This window comes from Salvelinus alpinus, chromosome 16 (genome assembly GCF_045679555.1).
Source record: "Salvelinus alpinus chromosome 16, SLU_Salpinus.1, whole genome shotgun sequence".
NCBI classification, from domain to species: Eukaryota; Metazoa; Chordata; class Actinopteri; order Salmoniformes; family Salmonidae; genus Salvelinus; species Salvelinus alpinus.
Window position 1 is genome coordinate 57,270,747 of NC_092101.1, and position 10,988 is coordinate 57,281,734.

Here is a 10,988-nt window from a genome sequence, read left to right on the forward strand (position 1 = left end):
TATAAACCAGGTATTTTTTAATACAGGTCTATTATAATACAGGCAGGTCTATTATAATACAGATCAGGTCTATTATAATACAGACCAGATCTATTATAATACAGACCAGGTCTATTATAATACAAACCAGGTATATTATAATACAGGTCTATTATAATACAGACCAGGTCTAATATAAAAAAGGCCAGGTCTATTTTAATACAGGCCAGGTCTATTATAATACAGACCAGGTCTATTATAATACAGACCAGGTCTATTATAATACTAGTCAGGTCTACAGGGAAGGTCTACAGGCCAGGTCTAATATAATACAGGCCAGGCCTATTATAATACAGACCAGGTCTGTTATAATACAGGCCAGGTATATTATAGTACAGGACAGGTCTACAGGCCAGGTCTATTATAATACAGACCAGGTCTATTGTATTACAGACCAAGTCTATTATAATACAGGCCAGGTCTATTATAATACAGGCCAGGTCTAATATAATACAGACCAGGTCTATTATAATACAGGCCAGGTCTATTATAATACTGGTCAGGTCTACAGGGAAGGTCTACAGGCCAGGTCTAATATAATACAAGCCAGGTCTATTATAATGCAGGCCAGGTCTATTATAATACAGGCCAGGTCTATTTTAATACAGACCAGGTCTATTATAATACAGGCCAGTTCTATTATAAAAGAAGCCTAGGTCTATTATAATACAGGCACGGTTTATTAGAATACAGGCCAGGTCTATTATAATACAGGCCAGGTCTATTATAATACAGGCCAGGTCTATTATAATGCAGACCAGGTCTATTATAATACAGGCAAGGTCTGTTATAATACAGACCAGTTCTAATATAATACAGGCCTGGTTTATTATAATACAGACCATGTCTATTATATTACAGACCAGGTCTATTATAATACAGACCAGGTCTATTATATTACAGACCAGGTCTATTATATTACAGACCAGGTCGATTATAATACTGGTCAGGTCGATTATAATACTGGTCAGGTCGATTATAATACTGGTCAGGTCTACAGGGAAGGTCTACAGGCCAGGTATATTATAAAACAGACCAGGTCTATTAAAATACAGGCCCGGTCTACTATAATACAGGCCAGGTCTAATATAATACAGGCCAGGTCTATTATAATACATGCCAGGTCTATTATAATACATGCCAGGTCTATTATAATACAGGTCAGGTCTACAGGCCAGGTATATTATAATACACACCAGGTCCATTATAATACAGATCAGGTCTGTTACAGTACTGGCCAGGTCTATTATAAAACAGGTCAGGTATATTACAATACAGACCAGGTCTATTGTAATACAGGTTATGTCTAGTATAATACAGGTCTAAAATAATACAGGCCAGGTCTAATATTATACAGGCTAGGTATATTATAATACCGGCCAGGACTACAGTACAAGTCTATTATAATACAGGCAAGGTCTATTATAATACGAACCAGGTATTCTATAATACAGACCGTGTCTATTATAATACAGACCAGGTATATTATAATACAGGCCAGATCTATTATAATGCAGGCCAGGTCTATTATAATACATGCCAGGTCTATTATAATACAGACCAGGTATATAATAATACAGGCAAGGTCTATTATAATACAGGCCTGGTTTATTATAATACAGACCAGGTCTATTATAATACCGACCAGGTCAATTATAATACAGACCAGGTCAATTATAATACAGACCAGGTATATTATAATGCAGGTCTATTATAATACAGGCCAGGTCTATTATAATACAGACCAGGTCTATTGTCTATTATAATACAGACAAGGTCTATTATAATACAGGCCATGCCTATTATAATACAGACCAGGTCTATTATAATATAGGCCAGGTATATTATAGTACAGGACAGGACTACAGGCCAGGTCTATTATAATACAGGCCTGGTCTATTATAATACAGGCCAGGTCTATTATAATACAGTCCAGGTCTATTATAATACAGGCCAGGTCTAATATAATACAGGCCAGGTCTAATATAATACAGGCCAGGTCTATTATAATACAGACCAGGTCAATTACAGTACAGGCCAGGTCTATTATAACACAGGCCAGGTATATTACAATACAGACCAGGTCTATTGTAATACAGTGATCCCTCGCCACTTCGCGGTTCACTTATCGCGGATTCGCTATTTCGCGGATTTTCATAATGCATTTTTTTTTTTTTTTTGGTGCATTGTGCTCTGCATTCTGATTCGCTAAAAACTCACTCCCGCTTCTTGTATCAAAACATGCTACGAATTGTGCTATCATTTTGTCGTCTCGTGCAGTTATGTGTACGTACATAAAACAGCTTGGCAAATTTACATTAAGTTGGCCAAATTATCTTGTAATTTCGAACATCTCCTAAACCCATAATGTCGACGAAACGGCCTACACGTGAGTCACTGTATTTGTATACATGTAATAGTTGCTAATTGTAAAAAAAAAAAAAGTTTTCTATTTCGCGGATTTCACTTATCGCGGGTCATTTTCGGAACGTAACCCCCGCGATAAACGAGGGATTACTGTACAGGTTTTGTCTAGTATAATACAGGTCTAAAATAATACATGCCATGTCTAATATTATACAGGCTAGGTATATTATAATACCGGCCAGGACTATAGGACAGGTCTATTATAATACAGGCCAGGTCTATTATAATACAGGCCAGGTCTATTATAATACAGGCCAGGTCTTTAAAAAAAAGGTAATGTCTACAGGCCAGGTCTACAGGCCAGGTCTAATATAATACAGGCCAGATCTATTATAATGCTGGCCAGATCTATTATAATACAGGCAAGGTCTATTGTGATATAGGCCAGGTCTATTATAATACAAGCCAGGTCTATTATAATACAGACCAGGTCTATTATAATACAGACCAGGGTTATTATAATACAGACCAGGTCTATTATAATACAGTCCAGTTCTATTATAATACTGGTCAGGTCTACAGACCAGGTCTATTATAATACAGACCAGGGTTATTATAATACAGACCAGGGTTATTATAATACAGACCAGGTCTATTATAATACAGTCCAGTTCTATTATAATACTGGTCAGGTCTACAGGCCAGGTCTATAGGCCAGGTCTAATACAATACAGGCCATGTCTATTATAATGCAGGCCAGGTCTATTATAATACAGGCAAGGTCTATTGTAATACAGGCCAGGTCTATTATAATACAGACCAGGTCTCTTATAATACAGACCAAGTCTATTATATAAAAGGCTAGGTCTAATATAAAACAGGCCAGGTCTATTATATTACAGGCCAGGTCTATTATAATACAAACCAGATCTATTATAATATAAACCAGGTATTTTTTAATACAGGTCTATTATAATACAGGCAGGTCTATTATAATACAGATCAGGTCTATTATAATACAGACCAGATCTATTATAATACAGACCAGATCTATTATAATACAAACCAGGTATATTATAATACAGGTCTATTATAATACAGACCAGGTCTAATATAAAAAAGGCCAGGTCTATTTTAATACAGGCCAGGTCTATTATAATACAGACCAGGTCTATTATAATACAGACCAGGTCTATTATAATACTAGTCAGGTCTACAGGGAAGGTCTACAGGCCAGGTCTAATATAATACAGGCCAGGCCTATTATAATACAGACCAGGTCTGTTATAATACAGGCCAGGTATATTATAGTACAGGACAGGTCTACAGGCCAGGTCTATTATAATACAGACCAGGTCTATTGTATTACAGACCAAGTCTATTATAATACAGGCCAGGTCTATTATAATACAGGCCAGGTCTAATATAATACAGACCAGGTCTATTATAATACAGGCCAGGTCTATTATAATACTGGTCAGGTCTACAGGGAAGGTCTACAGGCCAGGTGTAATATAATACAGGCCAGGCCTATTATTATACAGACCAGGTCTATTATAATACAGGCCAGGTCTCTTATAATACAGACCAAGTCTATTATAATACAGGCCAGGTCTATTATAATACAGACCAGGTCTATTATAATACGGGCCAAGTCTATTATAATACAGGCCAGGTCTACTATAATACAGGCCAGGTCTACTATAATACAGGCCAGATCTACTATAATACAGGCCAGATCTACTATAATACAGGCCAGATCTACTATAATACAGGACAGGTCTACCGAACAAGTCTATTATAATACAGGTCAGTTCTATTATAATACAGGACAGGTCTACAGGCCAGGTATAGTATAATACAGACCAGGTCTATTATAATAAAGCCCAGATCAAATTACAATACAGACTAGGTATATTATAATACTGGTCTATTATAATACATACCAGGTCTATTATAAAAAGGACTTGGTCTATTATAATACAGGCCAGGTCTATTAAAATACAGACCAGGTATATTATAATACAGGCAAGGTTTATTATAATACAGACCAGGTCTATTATAATACCGACCAGGTCTATTATATTACAGACCAGGTCAATTATAATACAGACCAGGTCAATTATAATGCAGGTCTATTATAATACAGGCCAGGTATATTATAGTACAGGACAGGACTACAGGCCAGGTCTATTATAATACAGACCAGGTCTATTATAATACAGGCCAGGTCTATTATAATACAGGCCAGGTCTATTATAATACAGGCCAGGTCTATTATAATACAGGCCAGGTCTATTATGAAACAGGCCAGGTCTATTATGATACAGGCCAGGTCTATTATAATACAGGCCAGGTCTAATATAATACAGGCCAGGTCTATTATTATACAGGCCAGGTCTAATATAATACAGGCCAGGTCTATTATAATACAGGCCAGGTATATTATAATACACGCCAGGTCTATTATAATACACGCCAGGTCTATTATAATACAGACCAGGTCTATTACAGTACAGGCCAGGTCTATTATAACACAGGCCAGGTATATTACAATACAGACCATGTCTATTATAATACGGGCCAAGTCTATTATAATACAGGCCAGATCTACTATAATTGTCAAGTTGTCTAGGTGTTATAATTATTTCAGCTCTGCCCAAACTTGAAAACGGCTTGCTCAACCCGTCAAGGATGCAAAGGGACAACTCAATTCCTTTCCAGTGTTTTATTATGGTTTTGATGCCATTTGTTGAATATGTTGAAACAGTTGATTAGTTGAATAGAGTAGTTGAATGACAGAGGAATAAGGAATAGGGAATAGGAATAGCAATAGGTTGATAACCTTAAACAGAGAATAAACATGCATTATTTTACACTAAACAATGCATGACACAGCAACAAAGCATGGCTTTGAATAAAGTAAACGTTTAAACAATTTAATCTAGCACTTCTAGCAATTACTTCTGCAGTCAGAAAATATCCATAACAAAAGTCACCACTCCTACCAGAGTTAAACATGTAAATTGTGCTGAGCACTGGATGCAACATAATAAATAATTCCAAACATTACATACCAGTTGCGTCTTTAGGGTTGAACAATGAGCTGTGTGTATGTTGAGGACCAAACATTTTATACCCATGCTTATCTGCCAGGTGCGCATGTAAAAGTAGTCCCTCCAGAAATCCTGGCTCAATTTTTTAGTTCCACCCGTGTTTTTGGGTTATCTGCCCTCTTGAGGCCTGGAGTTCTTTAAAGGAAGAGCTGCCATTGTGCTCATGTTTTGAGTGTTCTGTTTTTTGACGCAACAATAATACAGGCCATGTCTAATATAATACAGGCCAGGTCTATTATAATACACGACAGGTCTACCGAACAAGTCCATTTTAATACAGGTCAGGGCTATTATAATACCAGGCAGCTCTACAGGCCATGTCTATTATAATACAGGTCAGTTCTATTATAATACAGGACAGGTCTACAGGCCAGGTATAGTATAATACAGACCAGGTCTATTATAATAAAGCCCAGATCAAATTATAATACAGACTAGGTATATTATAATACTGGTCTATTATAATACATACCAGGTCTATTATAAAAAGGACTTGGTCTATTATAATACAGGCCATGTCTATTAAAATACAGACCAGGTCTATTATAATACAGACCAAGTCTATTATAATACAGGCCAGGTCTATTATAATACAGGCCAGATCTACTATAATACAGGCCATGTCTAATATAATGCAGGCCAGGTCTATTATAATACAGACCAGGTCTATTATAATACAGGCCAGGTCTATTATAATACTAGTCAGGTCTACAGGGAAGGTCTACAGGCCAGGTCTAATATAATACAGGCCAGGCCTATTATAATACAGACCAGGTCTGTTATAATACAGGCCAGGTCTATTATAGTACAAGACAGGTCTACAGGCCAGGTCTATTATAATACAGGCCAGGTCTATTATAATACAGACCAAGTCTATTATAATACAGGCCAGGTCTATTATAATACAGACCAGGTCTATTATAATACAGGCCAAGTCTATTATAATACAGGCCAGGTCTATTACAATACAGGCCAGATCTACTATAATACAGGCCATGTCTAATATAATACAGGCCAGGTTTATTATAATACAGGCCAGGTCTATTATAATACAGGTCAGGTCTACAGGCCAGGTATATTATAATACACGCCAGGTCCATTATAATACAGACCAGGTCTTTTGTAATACAGGTCATGTCTAGTATAATACAGGTCTAAAATAATACAGGCCAGGTCTAATATTATACAGGCTAGGTATATTATAATACCGGCCAGGACTACAGGACAGGTGTATTATAATACAGGCCAGGTCTATTATAGTACAAGACAGGTCTACAGGCCAGGTCTATTATAATACAAACCAGGTATTCTATAATTCAGTCCATGTCCATTATAATACAGGCCAGGTCTATTATAAAACAGACCAAGTCTATTATAATACAGGCCAGGTCTATTATAATACAGACTAGTTCTACTATAATACAGGCCAGGTCTATTATAATACAGGCCAGGTCCATTATAATACAGACCAGGTCTATTATAATACAGTCCAGTTCTATTATAATACTGGTGAGGTCTACAGGGAAGGTCTACAGGCCAGGTATATTATAATACTGGTCAGGTCTACAGGGAAGGTCTACAGGCCAGGTATATTATAATACTAGTCAGGTCTACAGGGAAGGTCTACAGGCCAGGTCTATTATAATACAGGACAGGTCAATAAAAAAACAGACCAGGTCTATTATAATGAGATGTGGTCTATAGTAGATGTGGTCAGGGTTATAGTAGATGTGGTCTATAGTAGATGTGGTCAGGGTTATAGTAGATGTGGTCTATAGTAGATGTAGTCAGGGTTATAGTAGATGTAGTCAGGGTTATAGTAAATGTGGTCTATAGTAGATGTGGTCAGGGATATAGTAGATGTGGTCTATAGTAGATGTGGTCAGGGTTATGGTAGATGTGGTCAGGGTTATAGTAGATGTGGTCTATAGTAGATGTAGTCAGGGTTATAGTAGATGTAGTCAGGGTTATAGTAGATGTAGTCAGTGTTATAGTAGATGTGGTCTATAGTAGATGTAGTCAGGGTTGTAGTAGATGTAGTCTGGGTTATAGTAGATGTAGTCAGGGTTATAGTAGATGTGGTCAGCGTTATAGTAGATGTAGTCAGGTTTATAGTAGATGTGGTCAGGGTTATAGTAGATGTGGTCAGGGTTATAGTAGATGTAGTCAGGTTTATAGTAGATGTGGTCAGGGTTATAGGAGATGTAGTCAGGGTTATAGTAGATGTGGTCAGGGTTATAATAGATGTAGTCAGGGTTATAGTAGATGTGGTCAGGGTTATAGTAGATGTGGTCTATAGTATATGTGGTCATGGTTGAAGTAGATGTGGTCATGGTTATAGTAGATGTAGTCAGGATTATAGTAGATGTGGTCTATAGTAGATGTGGTCAGGGTTATAGTAGATGTGGTCAAGGTTATAGTAGATGTGGTCTATAGTAGATGTAGTCAGGGTTATAGTAGATGTAGTCAGGGTTATAGTAGATTTAGTCAGTGTTATAGTAGATGTGGTCTATAGTAGATGTAGTCAGGGTTGTAGTAGATGTAGTCAGGGTTGTAGTAGTTTTGGTCAGCGTTATAGTAGATGTAGTCGGGTTGTAGAAGATGTGGTCAGGGATATAGTAGATGTGGTCAGGGTTATAGTAGATGTGGTCAGGGTTATAGAAGATGTGGCCAGGTTTATAGTAGATGTGGTCAGGGTTATACTAGATGTGGTCTATAGTATATGTGGTCATGGTTGAAGTAGATGTGGTCTATAGTAGATGTGGTCAGGGTTATAGTAGATGTAGTCAGGATTATAGTAGATGTGGTCTATAGTAGATGTGGTCAGGGTTATAGTAGATGTGGTCTATAGTAGATGTAGTCAGGGTTATAGTAGATGTAGTCAGGGTTATAGTAGATGTAGTCAGTGTTATAGTAGATGTGGTCTATAGTAGATGTAGTCAGGGTTGTAGTAGATGTAGTCAGGGTTATAGTAGATGTAGTCAGGGTTATAGTAGATGTAGTCAGTGTTATAGTAGATGTGGTCTATAGTAGATGTAGTCAGGGCTATAGTAGATGTAGTCGGGTTGTAGTAGATGTGGTCAGGGTTATAGTAGATGTGGTCTATTGTAGATGTGGTCAGGGTTATAGTAGATGTGGTCTATAGTGGATGTGGTCAGGGTTATAGTAGATGTGGTCTATAGTTGATGTGGTCAGGGTTATAGTAGATGTGGGCAGGGTTATAGTAGATGTAGTCAGGACTATAGTAGATGTGGTCATGGTTATAGTAGATGTGGGCAGGGTTATAGTAGATGTAGTCAGGGTTACATTAGATGTAGTCAGGGTTATAGTAGATGTAGTCAGGGTTATAGTAGATGTAGTCAGGGTTATAGTAGATGTGGTCAGGGTTATAGTAGATGTGGTCAGGGTTATAGTAGATGTGGTCTATAGTATATGTGGTCATGGTTGAAGTAGATGTGGTCATGGTTATAGTAGATGTAGTCAGGATTATAGTAGATGTGGTCTATAGTAGATGTGGTCAGGGTTATAGTAGATGTAGTCAGGATTATAGTAGATGTGGTCTATAGTAGATGTGGTTAGGGTTATAGTAGATGTGGTCAAGGTTATAGTAGATGTAGTCAGGGTTATAGTAGATGTAGTCAGGGTTATAGTAGATGTAGTCAGTGTTATAGTAGATGTGGTCAGGGTTGTAGTAGTTTTGGTCAGCGTTATAGTAGATGTAGTCGGGTTGTAGTAGATGTGGTCAGGGATATAGTAGATTTGGTCAGGGTTATAGTAGATGTGGTCTATAGTAGATGTGGTCAGGGTTATAGTAGATGTGGCCAGGTTTATAGTAGATGTGGTCTATAGTAGATGTGGTCAGGGTTATAGTCGATGTGGTCAGGGTTATAGTAGATGTGGTCAGGGTTATAGTAGATGTGGTCAGGGTTATAGTAGATGTGGTCAGGGTTATAGTAGATGTGGTCTATAGTAGATGTGGTCAGGGTTATAGTAGATGTGGCCAGGTTTATAGTAGATTTGGTCAGGGTTATAGTAGATGTGGTCTATAGTAGATGTGGTCAGGGTTATAGTAGATTTGGTCAGGGTTATAGTAGATGTGGTCTATAGTAGATGTGGTCAGGGTTATAGTAGATGTGGCCAGGTTTATAGTAGATGTGGTCTATAGTAGATGTGGTCAGGGTTATAGTCGATGTGGTCAGGGTTATAGTAGATGTGGTCAGGGTTATAGTAGATGTGGTCAGGGTTATAGTAGATGTGGTCTATAGTAGATGTGGTCAGGGTTATAGTAGATGTGGTCAGGGTTATGGTAGATGTGGTCAGGGTTATAGTAGATGTGGTTAGGGTTATAGTAGATGTGGTCTATAGTGGATGTGGTCAGGGTTATAGTAGATGTGGTCAGGGTTATAGTAGATGTGGTCTATAGTAGATGTGGTCAGGGTTATAGTAGATGTGGTCAGGGTTATAGTAGATGTGGTCTATAGTAGATGTAGTCAGGACTATAGTAGATGTGGTCAGGGTTATAGTAGATGTGGTCAGGGTTATAGTAGATGTGGTCTATAGTAGATGTGGTCATGGTTATTGTAGATGTGGTCAGGGTTATAGTAGATGTAGTCAGGGTTATATTAGATGTAGTCAGGGTTATAGTAGATGTAGTCAGGGTTATAGTAGATGTAGTCATGGTTATAGTAGATGTGGTCAGGGTTATAGTAGATGTGGTCAGGGATATAGTAGATGCGGTCAGGGATATAGTAGATGTAGTCAGGGTTATAGTAGATGTGGTCTATAGTATATGTGGTCAGGGTTATAGTAAATGTGGTCAGGGATATAGTAGATGCGGTCAGGGATATAGTAGATGCGGTCAGGGTTATAGTAGATGTAGTCAGGGTTATAGTAGATGTGGTCTATAGTAGATGTAGTCAGGGCTATAGTAGATGTAGTCAGGGTTATAGTAGATTTGGTATATAATAGATGTTGTCAGGGTTATAGTAGATGTAGTCAGGGTTATAGTAGATGTGGTCAGCTTTATAGTAGATGTAGTCAGGGTTATAGTAGATGTGGTCAGGGTTTTAGTAGATGTGGTCAGGGTTATAGTAGATGTGGTCTATAATAGATGTGGTCATGGTTATAGTAGATGTGGTCAGGGTTATAGTAGATGTAGTCAGGGTTATATTAGATGTAGTCAGGGTTATAGTAGATGTAGTCAGGGTTATAGTAGATGTAGTCAAGGTTATAGTAGATGCGGTCAGGGTTATAGTAGATGTGGTCAGGGTTATAGTAGATGTGGTCAGGGTTATAGTAGATGTGGTCTATAGTAGATGTAGTCAGGGCTATAGTAGATGTAGTCAGGGTTATAGTAGATGTAGTCAGGGTTATAGTAGATGTGGTCTATAGTAGATGTGGTCAGGGTTATAGTAGATGTAGTAAGGGTTATAGTAGATGTCGTGTATAGTAGATGTGGTCAGGGTT

General features: G+C 37.8%; 1 long non-coding RNA gene across 1 annotated transcript in view; it reads right to left on the reverse strand.

The window, feature by feature from the left end:
• LOC139541720 (uncharacterized) overlaps window positions 1–5,714 on the reverse strand; it is a 68,868-nt gene extending 63,154 nt beyond the window's left edge. Inside the window, exon 1 of the long non-coding RNA XR_011668392.1 lies at window positions 5,484–5,714. This is a non-coding gene — a long non-coding RNA (uncharacterized lncRNA). The remainder of the gene's footprint in view (window positions 1–5,483) is intronic.
• Window positions 5,715–10,988: the final 5,274 nt, after the last annotated feature.